We start from the raw sequence: 14373 nt of genomic DNA, 5'->3' as shown, positions 1-14373 counted from the left end.
CAAACAGACCTGGTTCCTGAGAGCCCCATCCAGCCTGGCCTTGAACGTTTCCAGGATGGAGCACCTCTCTGGATAACCCATGTCAGTGTTTCACCACACTTACTGCAAAATATTTCTTTTCCTTGTATCTAGTCCAAACCTGCTCTAAGATAGTCTAAGGAATAATTACAAAACTAAATGAGCAAACACTTGCTGAAAAATCATTTGAGGCTTTGGGCCTTGGCAAACTATTCTGAAGTTATCACAAAGTCCTCCATAAATGACAATAACCTTTCTGATGTCAAGGAGGGTCACAAGAATAATTGCTTCCCTCAATATATCCACACCAAGCAGGACATTCCTGTGTGTGGAAAATGCCCTGGCCAGGTGGGCTCAGCTGTCCTGGCTGTGCTCCCTCCCAGCTCCCTGTGCACCTGCTCAGAGGCTCTGACCAGCCCCTGGCTGCAGGTGAGCACTCTCAGCACCAGCCAAGGTGTCACTGGCTGTCAGCGTTATCCCACAACTCCAAAGTGCAGACCTGCACCAGCTGCCAGGAAAACAAATCATTTTATCCCAGCCAAAACCAGGAGACTCTGCAGTTGATGTCCCAGCTTAGCATAGAAGTGCATATTTGAGTTTTACTTATAGTATTACACTTGTAAAGGAGAAAGAAGAGACAGAAATAAGACCTTGCATAGAATTTCCCAGAAGACTTATCTTAAGCAAGCTTACTTTATAATTCATAGACATAACAAAATGAGTAAGAATCTATCACACCAGCAAGCTAAAACTTTCTGTCCAAGAACAAATAGAACTGCACCTCAGAGACCATACAGCACAACTAACAGCAATTCTTCATTTTTATTGTCCATTTCAAAGAGCAATGATTGAGTAAAAAAAAAAGAGTATAATAATTATGAGCTACAATTTGGAGAATAACAAAAGCAACACAGCACTCTTAGCACCCTTGTTTTCCCATCTGCCTAATTCTGCAAGGTTTTCTCTCCATTACAAGCAAAAAGCAACTGAACATTGTTCATTAAGAAATGGGCCATTGGATCAGCACACCCTATCCAAGGCTGCAGTCAGGAACCTGCTGGGATGGCAGAGTGGCAGAGTCATTCCCCAAGCCCCAACATATACCAGAGGTTTATGGCAGTGTGTGCAGACCTGCCCTTGGCTTGCTAGGACACACAGTTACACCTCTGGTGAGAAACTGCCCCATTTTTATAAGCCAGGAATCAGCTGACAGCTCAGTGTCATGGCAAAGAGGTTCCCAAGACTGCACTGGAAGTTCTTTTAGCTGCTCCAGTGGCAGGAGCAGCTGACTGGGCTGTGGACATTCCTGTCCCTGCCTTCCACTGAGTGCTCCCCCAGCCCATATGAACAGCAGCTCATTCAAATGTCTCATGTTATCCTCTGCTACTGCCTGATAGTGCTGTGGCTCCTGGATCTCTTGTCCCTGTGTGACACAGCGGAGATTTTGGTTCATCCATGCAGCACTTGTTACCAGCTGCAATGCACTTCATGCTCAATGCCTCTCTTCCTTCACAGTGACAAAAACCAATGGTCCCAGTGGTGATCAGCAAAGCAGAATGGAGGCTTGGGAATGCTATTGGTAAATTCTAGGAACTTTACTGCTATTTTCTTACTCAAAAACCAGAAAAAATTGCTCAGTAGCAATTTAAACCCATGTGAGAAAAGTGTTATCCCCTAGATCCATCATTTTCTCAGTTAGGTAGAATGCCAGCAAGCAGCACTTCAATTATTTCCTGGCATTCAGAGCCTGTGTCTCTAAAGCACATCCTAACTGTGCATCATAACTGACAGGGCATAGAAGGGTCACATAAATCTGCCCAAGCAGCGCTGGAAGCAAATAGAAGCTACCAATATGCGAACTGCAGAAGCAGCATCATGTTTTTTCTTTTTAGAATTCCAGCTTTGCAGAGCTGAAATTAATTCCCAGAAAATAAAACATAGCATTCCCACAAGAGGTATTTTTGTATCCAAATTACTCACTATGTGTATAATAAAAAATATTCCTTGATTATCCTCAAGCTGACAATGTATTCAGATGGTGTCACACTTAACTAATGCTCCCACTGATGTTTTACTTTGTAGAAGTTGTTATTACTAAAATCTCATCTATTTTGGCAGCTGCCCCAGTGATAAAGCACATTGGAGATTAGAACATTATTTCACTTGGGTAGATAATGCTGGAAGAAGGACCAAGGTGCTGAGGACAATGCTCTTATGAGACAGTTAAACTGCCTCTGATCATGCCATGACAAGATCAGACAGATTATAGTCCTTATGAATGCTATCAGAAAGAAAATAATCTCTTTTCCTGACCTAGTTAAAGTGAAAAAATGATCTTTTAAAGCTTTCATAACCTGCCATGGTAAGTGACAGATTTTATTGGATCTCCCTTCTTCTCGAGAAATACACCAGAGGTTTGATATATTAATTTTACCACTCCAAAGCTACTATAGACTCCAAATCTACAAAGTAGAAGGAGGAAGATCATTCTTTGGGCTGTCAAGCTGATGAACAGATAAGGCTTTCCAGTAAATTTCTTGTGCTTTCCACTGCCACAGCTGACCCTGGTGAGTGCTGCAGCCATGTGTTCAGCAGGGATGTGCTCAGGCAGGGCTGCAAATGCTCCTTCTCCTCACCCCTGCTCCCATTGCTCAAACCATGACATGCACCAGCAGCTGGGCAGAGTCTGTCCATCCAAACCACAGTTACACTTTAATATTGGCGCTGAAATAATATAAAATTTATAAAAATATGAAATAAATATTGGCGCATTGCTTCTACAGCAAAGAATTAGCTTTAAAATATCAAAAGGCTTCTGACTATATACAAAAAGAGGCTTGATTTTGAAATTCATATTAGGTCCTGGCATATTCATGTTCAGAGAAACTGGAGAATGTAGGTTTGAAATGCCTTTGCAGCAGTTGTAGGTCAGGCACAATAGCAGATGTAGTGATCCAGACCACACTAAGCTGTGTGATCAACCTCACCCCACAGAATTAATTCAGGCTTCTATCAGGCACACACACCAGAATGCCTCCTACTCCATTTCTACACATACATTCCACACAGATTATGGCATACTGGATACAGGCTTGCTTTTCAAGGAAAAAAATTACTGGGAGAAGATAAAAATACAAAGAAAATACTATAATTCTCATGATTTTGTATCAGAGGTGTGGAAAAGATGGAGTAATACCCCAACCCTTAAATCTTGTATTGTGCTTTTCAGAGGCACAAATACATAAAGCTCCTCGAGGAATCAGCCACAAATACCTTGAAAACTACTTCTGATTTCAGGAAACTCCTAGTTAGTACAGAGTTGCAATACACCAGATATTTGATACATTCATTATCAACATTATCAATTATAGAATAAGCAAATCTATCCAGAGGAAAGAATATGCCAGCTGTTAATTTGGAATATGTGGATTTATTATAAATCATAAATTAGGACTCAGTGTTTCTTAATAGGTAGGTCAAGTTGGTGTTTGAAGTTCAAAATAAAACCCATAAATATCTGCAAGAGCTGCAGCACAAAGAGTACTATTCAGTGGCATCAGCAGAATGTCTCATTGTCTTTGAATGCACATTCAATAAATTGGAGGAAGATGCCTTTGAGATGTTTCATCTGGGCACTGGCAGCTAAAGACTATTTTCCCAGAAAACTGCTCAGAATTCCTCCAACACACATTAGAAAAAAATCAAAGCTACATCATAGACAAAGATGACTTAAGGAGCAAAGAAAGAGAACAATTCAGACACCATGGCTACAACAACCCATTCATAATCCAAATTATGGGGGTAAAGCAACTGATCAAAACACATGACAAATAGGAAGTGACTTAAAAGATCTATCACATCTTTGTACCACCACTGAAATCTGAAAACAATGAGAAGAACTGTAGAAATCCAGATAGCTATCCTTGAAAATAGTCCCTGTTTTTTGCAGAGAATCCTGCAGTTCAGTAGGGAAGCAAAGGATCAGGACACTCCTCAACTACCCTGAAACACAGTCAGGAATTAAATATTAAATATCCAGTACCAAAAAAAATAATCAAAATTATGTTATATCCATGTTGAGATACAAAGCAACAAAGAACGTTTTTTGGTAAGGGTATTCCAACAACACAATAAAAATTGGAGTTTGCATGCTGGAAACTCTCTGACACCATCCACTCTTAAGAGGTCTGTCCAAGGAGCAGGAGCAGATGCCTCTGTGGCCCAGGTATAACAGACTGGGAGAAATAAAACATCTGAATATAAAACAGAGCAGAATTAAGATTGCCTCTCTGCTTCCAAAACCTCTCTCCATATCATTTCACCGTGCATGGCAGCCACCACCTTAGAGCAACTGCTGCCTAGAGCTTCAACCAGCTCCGTCACAATCCACTCTCTGCAGCTCCTGGCAATGTTCAGTCAGGAAATATTGAATGCAAGCAGTATTCCAGCTTTATTCTCCTCAGCTTTTTGTCATTCATATTTACCACTGTGATTCACAGGGGATTAAATATAAATTTGCCTCTTCGAGCACTTTTAACACATTAATTTGATATAGAACTATACAAACCATAAATATACATTTTAAGACTATTTATAAAGCCAAGAGAAAGAAATAGCACTATATAACAGCACTGTTTAATATGTCATAGAGAAGAAATGTCAAATAATGAATTTACTACTGGTATCTCTGAGTTTCAGAAAACTGAACACAGTCATAGCCAAACACAGCTGAAAAATAAATGCACCAACTGCACTGGGATAATTTATAAATGAGAACAGCAGTGTGATTCCAGAACACTCCCAAGAAAACTGCTCTGTATTAGGTAGATTTTTATAGGCACTATTTGCCCACTCATATCAAAACTGTGGGACATATTCTTTCAGGTCCTGATAGGAAAACCCATTGCAATTTTAAAGACACAGAGAGGCAACAAAGACAATTAACAGTAAAACCATGCATTAGAGTGACATAAAAACCAGTTATATTAAAGCAATTTAAATCCATCTGCCATTTTCATCTTTAAAATCTAGCAATAATCTAGAATTGGATCTTCTTCATTTAGAAGAGTTAAAGCTTCCATCAGTAACCAAATAATTGCCAACTACCTATTCACCTAAAATCAGGATTAAAATAATATCCACTGGATTAACTAAAGAGGAGACTTTAATGAGCTTACCCTGACACCTCAGTGCCTCTTAGATTTGGGATCTTGGTGAGCAGACACTGACAGTCACTCCTAGAAATTATTTTCCTCTACCACTGACAAGGCACGGCCAAAAGACTGGTTTGGACCTAAATGTCTAGAGTTACGGAAAACTAATTATATTCATAGAAGTATTACTACCCAGGGAAAGTTTGATACTACAACAAATTTTATTCAGACACATTTCCTAACAGACTCTATTCCAGTGACTCCATAACCTCAAGACAACAGAAAAGGGAACCAAGGCAAGAAACAGGAGATAAAATGTGCATTTTCCTTATTAGATTAGATTTGAAATATGGTTTTCTAAATATAAATTATCTAGAAGCACAGTTTTCAGAAAAGCTGCACATACAATAATAACAGGTACAGACATAAAACTGTATTTTGAGTATTTTGCCCTATTCAGGGAGAAAGTGTGGAAGGCACTTGGGTTTTTCCAGCTGAAGGAAGGGGTGCATTTCCCCTTGTTTCAGAGCTGTGTATGCCTTGATTTGCAGAGCAGAAAATGTGCAAGTCTGTGCAGATCTGGAATGGCACATGGCTGTGCCACAACACTCAGATTGTTCTGGGAGCACAGGATGGAGGGGGCACTCTGGCAGAATACTCAGTTCCCTTGCAGGCACTGGAGCTGCACCCACGTCAGGCAGCAATTTGGCACATTCCCTGTCTGGGAAGAAGCCTCTCAGACTGTCTGCATCTGTGCTCCTTGTCTCCACAGAGAAACATCTCAAGATAACACAAAAGGACTAGAAATACCACAACTCAAAAAAAAAAAAAAATTAATAATTTTCTAAACAAGCAGCTCAAGTCAGAAAGACACTTGAGAAAAGCGTCATTTTATCAGATTTTTGAACATGAATGGCTGGATGCCACAGCACTGCATTCCCAGCCCCTTTTCTGTGAGTGCAGGGGTCCTCTGTAAGGAGTAGTTTGCATGTAACAATGACATAGATGGGCACAACACTTAGTGCATGCAGTGTATTTGTGATCTCTATGTACAGTTTGTAACTAATGTTAGGGTAGGTTTAATAGCAATGCAATTAAACATGATAACACATTTCTTCAGGTGGGAAAGCTGGAAATCTGTGCTTAAGCTGCTAGGCAGGGGAAGTGCAGCAGTGAGGAAGAGCTGCAGCATTTCTTCAGCCAGATCAACTACTAAGTAAAAAAGCTAAACCACCAAACAGAAAACCTGATCCTTCCAGAGTGATTCACCACATTATATTACTCTACAGAAGAGATGAGATGCAGACTGATTGTGGGGTAATCCTCGAAATTTTTTTTAATATTCTACTTTTGATGTAATTTGGGTGCTGATAAGTGTCCTTGCATATTTAAGTAACTACACAAAGCCACCTAAATTTGTATGTTTATAATTTTAAAATGTTTCGATACTAACTTTAGAATTCTTGCTCACATGCATGGGGGATTGTCATTTATGTGTTACAGAATTAGATTGGGATTTATTACAGATATGTACAGAGTCTGGCAAGCAGAGGTGAGGATGATTTGATACATAAATATTTATGTGAAGCAAAGCCATAATGATGGGTCTGGTTGTTCATTAAAGAAAGAATAGTTGTAATCTAGAATACTCTAACCTGACTTTTACTGCTTATCACTCAAGCCTTGGATCAATTATTTATTTAGTTTTATGGAAGATCTACTGGACCTGGCCTCTCCTGAGCCTAGAAATACAATCTAAGCCATTAAGAAAATACAGACCAGGAGATTTCCTCTTGATTACCCTCACCAGCCAGTGGTTTCAGTCACCCAAGCACAGCAGAGGAATTTCCATCTGAGAACATTTACTGGGAACAGAGGGAATTATCACAGGCAGAGACTGAAGTAACACAACCATTCTGCTGCCAAGGTATTTCCTTCAGAGTTAGCTTAGCTGACACTGAGAGTACTGCCCTGTGCAGGGCTGCTTTGAGACCATTTACAAAGGCTTAACTCAGAATCCCTAATAATTCTGAACATTTCAGGTATTAAAATTGACTGGATTCCACCAAACACTGAAGAGGATTTTGCACCATTTCCCTTATGCTGCTCTCTTAGACATAATCTTCAGCAAATAGGTATCTTCAGGTGAATAAATTTCAGTACTGCTTCTTCAGCTTGAGTTTATCTTGTTACCAATGGGTTTTTAGAAAATACATTGTGTTTTACTTGTTTGCACACCCCAGTAACTGTGAGCAATTTTGCAATGGACAAGTAAACATTTCACTGTATGGCTGGCTGATAAACATAATTACAGATAATTCTTACCTGTGCAGGTTATGATACATTCAGCTTTGTTTGCATTTCAGAACTTATCAGGAATGACCTGCACTAAGCATACTTACATACAGCTTTAAAGATAAGTTTTGAGATCACAGCATTTCCCATACATTCTGGGTCATGAATTCTGGGCTCACAACCAAAGAGCAATTTTGGCTGTTTTGCTACACAGCCACAGGTAACTCTGTGCCCACAGCTTCCTCTGCAGATGGTTACAATTGTCACACTGTGTTGTGCGGCATGAAAATATAATATTCCATCAAACTCTTACATGAGAGGGCCTGAACATAAAACACATGTTTCTACAAAACTGGCTTGCAGCTTTTACAAGGTGGAGCCATAATAGTACAGGAGGTTAAAAGAATATTTTTCAACACAGAGGGAATTACCTTAAAGGAGCGTTTTCAACCTGAAATCCTACACAGCTTCAAGTTGGATTTATTAATGGTTATGGAGTGTTTTTCCTCCTTAGACCATTTCAAAATATATGTTTCTCTTATTTAACAAAACAGCATAAATTAAAAAACCACAACACTTTATGAGAATCTAATGAGCCCCAAAATACTTCATAACTTGGTCTGATATACAAGCAAAATTATATAGTCCTAAAACACTGAAAAACTCTTCTGTATAAACCACAAGCCCAGTGCACATAAAATGTTTTTGCAAACCTGCTGTGCCTACAAGAGCACACTCTGCATTGTGCAAAGCAGGTGCAGAGAGGCCTCTCTGGATCCTCTTCACTTCAGACACTGTGCAGCCAAAGCTGCCTTCACACAGAAATTGATATCACTAACAGCACTTGAGGAAGCAGATTAGAGGATTCAGAACAGAAGCAGTGAAGAGAATTTTAACCTGATGGCCTCGTAACTTCTTTCCAAGCTAAACTTTAGTATTGCATTCAGTGCTTTAATTCCACTGAGAAAATGCCTGCAGCACCTTCAGCTCTGCAGATGCTCTTGCTCTCCAAGCAGGGCTGCTTTGGCTGGGAGGTTTGGCTGCACTTCCATCTCAGCAAAAGTTCAGCATGTTTGTTTTGGACTTCCCATGGAAAGTATTCCCACTTGTTAAATAAAAGGATACCCGAATCATCCCAATATATCCAAGTGAGCATTAAAAAGAATTTGATGTGATACAATGACAGTGGATTCAGGTTCCCAATGTAAGTGCCAAATAACAGAAGTTTGCTTAGAAAAAGTAAATGGACACTGGAGCATTTTCTAAATGTGGCAGCAATAGATGGTAAGTGGGGGGAAAACAGAGGAACTATTTGCAAGTTCACAATTTTGTGTCACCTTTATTGCAGACATAAAAGAACACTGCATGAGTCTTACAAAGACATCCCTGTGACAGCAGGGCTTAAAAAACCAAGGAGAAAAAAGTATTTAACTGACAAAGAATCCTGTAACAATCTGAAGACTCATCCTGAACTGCTCTGAACATCTTGCACATTTTTCCATGACAAGAGAACAGATTGTCTCTCAAAGCACCTTTCTCCACTCTCCAAAGTGTTGCTCTCAAATTATTCTGATGCCCACGGACAGAAAATCTAAGACAGTCCTCACTAGTTCTTGCACATCAAGGACAAAAATCATCACACACCTCTTTCTTTTTCTCACCAGCTGAAATGCCAGTTCAGGAGAAGGAATAAAATGAAAACAAGTTGACCAGCTAACAAGCTGAAAGTGTAGATGCTCAGGCACTTAATAAATAGAGATTTAGTTTTAGACAGTGCATGCATGACCTGTTCCTATAATTCACCATTACAGCTGCCTCTGCCTGTGACAAGAACACACTGTCCCCTTCTTCAAAATAGGCAGTGCTTCTTGAATTAACAAGTGTGGTCTACAATAGTCTCAAGATTTGAACTTATGTAGGCAGACTAATAGGAGAAAAATATCCATACTGTTAACTCTTTCCATTTTGGCTTTCATTTGGAGTTTTTACTGCTGTTCTATCGGTCTGATATGGACAAAAGGAGAAGAGTGATTTTTGGGGGCAATGTGAGAGATCCACTTGACTGCTTAAGAAAATGAGGTGTTTGGCCCCAAAAGGGGCAAAAGCCTGACCCAGAGCTGGGCCAGAAACCCCTCCAGAACACCCCCAGAGGAGGAGGGGGGCCCAGAGAGCAGCAGTGCACAGGGGTCCCTTCTGTAATTCACTGTGAGCCAAACTCTGCGCTCTGCACCCCTGGGAGCCTTTGTGAGCTGCCTCTGCTGCCTCTGGGCCGTCCCTGCGGGGCTGCAGGGCAGAGATCTCCCCTCCAGCTTCCCCTGCAGGCTCCTCAGGACAGACAGACATTCTGCTAGAGACACAGCTTTGGATGAGTCCAACCCAAGCTCCCTCTAAACCGCCCCTGACTGCACTCCAGGGCATCTCCCCTTGAGCAGGGACACCTCTCAGGGTTTGGGGCTCCTTACCCAAGGCCAGGAGATTCTTCCTTGCAGATTGGATGTGAAAATGACCCTCAAATACCAGCTGAACAAGCCCCTGGCTCCTGTGCACCTCCTCACTTACGGATTATTCAGGGGAAGAGTGGTTGCAATAAAGCCCAGAGCACACAAACATCACATGAGACCGGTCTTGAAGAAAATTCAGTCTCATGTGCAGAAATTAAGGGGCTGCATTCAGTCATACTGAAAACTGACCATTTTGCCTGCACTTGTTCCAGACCAAAGAAATCACTGAAGAGATTTTTTTTTGAGTGTTTAAAGCCACATGGAACATCTTTTATAAAGCTCCTTACATCAACAACATTTACAATCAAAAAGAAACCCACCAAAACCATAAACACCAAGCCCCAAGTACCCAAAGGTGGTGTCTGAAGACTTGTACCTGTGTCCAGGCAGTAGAGGCAGAAAGATTTCAAGAGGCTCTTATGGATTGTTTCGTACCTGACAATATCATGAGCTTCTCCTAAAGCTTTTCCTTCCTTCCAGAATAAGAGCCAATGTTCTTTTTTGAAATTTGCTGACCATGACACTCTGGATGTTGAGCACCTAAACTTCTCAACACACTCTAAAGTTTGGGGGTTTGGACAATAAGCCAGAAAGAGAATTGTGAAGATTTGTGAAATAGAATTGCCAAATCTGGCTGATGTTAGAACTGCAAGCAGTATAGACCCTCTGAAGCTGGACATGAAAGATAAAATATAGGCAGTATAAATGGGTTCTACCAATTACATTGATATGAGAGTACATCAGTGATCTTTTTAAATGGTATTATCTAGGGAAGCCAAACTCCAGTTTGCATGAAGAAAATTCTGCTGTGAGGCCAAAAAAGTACATCCCTGCACTGAATATAATGTTAGAAAGGCTAAACAAGGCAGCTCCTTACAAGACACTGCACAAGAAAAATTCACATACCAAATGTGAAATGAGTGATTTCCAATATTGTGTGACTAAATCCCTCAAAACACACCTGCCTATGCACTCAAAATACACCTGCCTGCGTGCACACTGTTCTTGGAAAGGTGCATTTATGACAATGACCAGAAACAGCCGTGGAGGGGACATGAACAGGTTTCAGGGAGCAGGGGATGCTGCCAAATGAAGGAGCTGTTTAGAAGCAGCACCCAGGCACCCCCCACTGGAAATGTGGCTGGAAATGAAGGCAAGGGCTAAAATCTGACTGTCTGCAAACATTCTGCAGCATTTTGTGCTTTAACAACAGTGGACTGAAACAGACTCAAAATCTGCAAGCAGTTCACTGACACAGCTTTCAGGAATTGATAAGTTTTTATACACACAGGATATGTTTGTTGGACAATTTTGCTCCCCAGTGAGAGAACCTGACAGGCTGAACATCACCTGTTCCCCTGGCTGATACACACCCCAGTCAGAAAGCAGCACTGGAAGTATTTGAAGACAGGCACTTGCAGTAGTCTCACCTCTCTCAGTTCTTGATAATTGACTTGTTAAGGGTAACAGGAAAATAGCACACATGGGAAGTTAAAAGAAAAAGAAAGAATAAAATGGCTGGTTAAATTATAGCAATGCCTTTCTTTAAGTGCCTAGGAAAGACAGGCAGTCATTATTGCAAACATAGGGGTGTCTGAGAGTGCCACTTTAGATTCCTTTACTTTTATATAGAGAAGGAAAGGCACAGAGAGTTTAACCATTGCCCCATTGTTAAACTGCCCACCTGGCATCTGCTTCTGTCCAATACCCAGGATGGAGCAACAATCTCCATGGATCTCCAGCAGGACCCTGTGCTGACAGCTCTGCTCACACAGATGTCTCTGCTCCCTCTTTCTTTGTCTGCTCACACATCATGGGGTACAACAGGACAGGTCCACCAAGGGCTCTGCATCCTTGGGGCAAAGCAAGCATTTCCCTCACACCTCTGAGTCTGCACTGATACCACCAGGACACAAAAAGAATTAAGATCTGACACCATCTCACCAGTTTCACAATGCTGGTTCTTATACCAGTGATTTCATTGCCACTGATTTAATGTAAGCAATTTTCTTTCTACCTAGTTTCTAGGGGAGAATCAAGCCCTTATGACTAAAGCCCAACTCTTATCATGTTATCATAGGAGGCACAGGGTCCCTAGAAGGTTACATACCCTTCTGCTCAGCTATGAAGAGCATTTTGCATCATTTTCCCTCAACAGCCTATTGTGAAATATTTAGAACAAAAAAAAAAATCCTGCTTTATTTTTGTTTAATGGTATAAAACCCAACTTTGTTAATTCAGTGAATGCCTACTCAGGCTCTGAAAAATTTGTAGTATTCAACATAGACCTTTGTAGTGAACAACAAGTCCAATCATTCTGGTTGCATTATGCAAAGTTCCAGGAATTCTTTCGCATGAGAGAAAGATACATTTTGTCTGGTATATGGAAATATTATTTGATTTAAAGTTGTATCCCACAGAAGTCAATCTTGATGAAACCTAGTTTAAATATAAACAATCACTTTCATGCTATTTTACCCATTTTGAGGCTACTTCATGACCAGCTTCATACCCCTGAATTCATACACAAATTCTTTGTATCAGTGAGTAGATACATAGCACTCTCAGAAGAAGGAGCTCCAACAAAAACTTTAACAGATTTTTTCATTTTTAGACATGTACTTTTGGTTAAATAAATTATCATGGAGCAAGAAATAAAAATGTCCTTGTGTGAGAAACTGGCCATTCTTGGTCCCCCTTAAACTTCAAGTAACACTTGCTGACCAAGAAAAAAATTGAATTTGTTTCACACTCCTTATATTAACTTTGTATTTCACTAATCTCATCATTCTGATGAGCTTTTAAAAAGGAGTACTTAAGTAGTTTCTTTTGTGCATGTATAATTAAGAATATCTAAGGATTTAGGTGCTTCCAAACAAAGCTAATATTTGTTTTAATTACAATTTATCACTAATGAAAGCAAGGCATTTGAGAGCTCTTTCACCAATAGCCAAGTCACTCTCCAATGTTAAAGCCTGACCATCACCAATAAAACAAAACCAAACCATCAGTGAGAGGCGGCTGCAACCACAAAAGCATTGGGAGTGTCAGAACTTCCCTTTACCTTCTTCCTCCACAGAATACAAAACCAATGATAATGATGTGTTTGCAGTGGCAACAAGGACCAAGTCTGGCTTCTGAGAAAACACAGAACACAAAGGAAAAACACAACCAGAAAACCAGCACAGAAAGTTCAACACAAGCTGCTGTTCTTCTCAGCAGCTGAAACCACAACCACACTAAATGCCACAAACCAGTTCCAAGTCATGGGGAAGAGCTGGAAACTTTGTATGATAGCTCTCTTGTACAAAGCTTTCTTAATTTGGTGTCTCGGAAACAATTATCCATCTGCTTCAGAACTGATCACTTATATTAACCTGCCCACGTTAACCATCTATAAGAAATGCATCATACAATGGACCAAAACCAGCCCCAAACCTCAGCTCCTCCAGAATGTAAATATCCCTAGTCTACAAGCAGTAAGAATATACAGTTGGCTAGTAAAAGAAAAGGAAAAAAAGCTAATGCATGACTTTGCTCTAAACTTTCAGGAAGGCCCAAAAGTTACAACCAGGTATTGTGTCTTCTTGAAATAAAACAAAGTAATTTTAACACTTTCAGAATATCAGACACTATGCCACTGGTGGAAACCAGAACACAACAGAACTGAAGTTCTGCCCACTTTTGCTTGTACTGCAAACAAGTCTCTGCATAATAAAGAGAAATGGAAGGGTGTGCACACATGGAAAGAGTTCAATTGTCCAATTGAAATTATGTTTGCTTCTGGTTGTATAATCTTCCACAGGGCTGCAGTAATACCACAAGAATTTGTGCATGAATTCAGCCCTTATTCTCCCCAAACTGTCTGCATTATTTATTTACTTTAATAAAGGTTTCTCAAAAGAGACTTTGCATTCAGAAAAATTCTAGGTCTCTTTCATCCTTCCCTGAGTTAAAAGATTCCATCACTGGAACTATTGTACAAAAGCCTTGAACACCTTCTGTTCCAAGTGAGATCCCAGTGCTCTAAGTGTAAGGCCCCACCAGATGAGTTTCTTAGTATAGAAATGCGAATGCTAAAGCTTGAGTGAATTCAAAAGTAATTTTCTTTCTTCAAAAGAAGAATGAAAACATTTTATGAGACTCTTTTACATTTGTGGCCTGACAGTGGAAGACAGGGATGCCCAGTGGCTTACTGCCACAGGATATTACACAGCCCTGCTGGAAACACAATTGAGTCATTGAATTTTCCCAACTAAAGAGTACTAAGCAAAAAAAGATGATTTTGACCAATTTCCCAAAACAGTCTGTTTGGACTCATAGGGTAAACTTACAGAAGAGGCAGCTGAGCCAGCCAAGGATTTCCCCATGCTGACATTGAGACAATTTGGATTTCTCTTGCTTCA

The sequence above is a fragment of the Melospiza georgiana genome, chromosome 13 (assembly GCF_028018845.1).
Source record: "Melospiza georgiana isolate bMelGeo1 chromosome 13, bMelGeo1.pri, whole genome shotgun sequence".
Classification (NCBI taxonomy): Eukaryota; Metazoa; Chordata; class Aves; order Passeriformes; family Passerellidae; genus Melospiza; species Melospiza georgiana.
The sequence above is the reverse complement of the archived record's forward strand: the minus strand, read 5'-3'. Positions refer to the sequence as shown.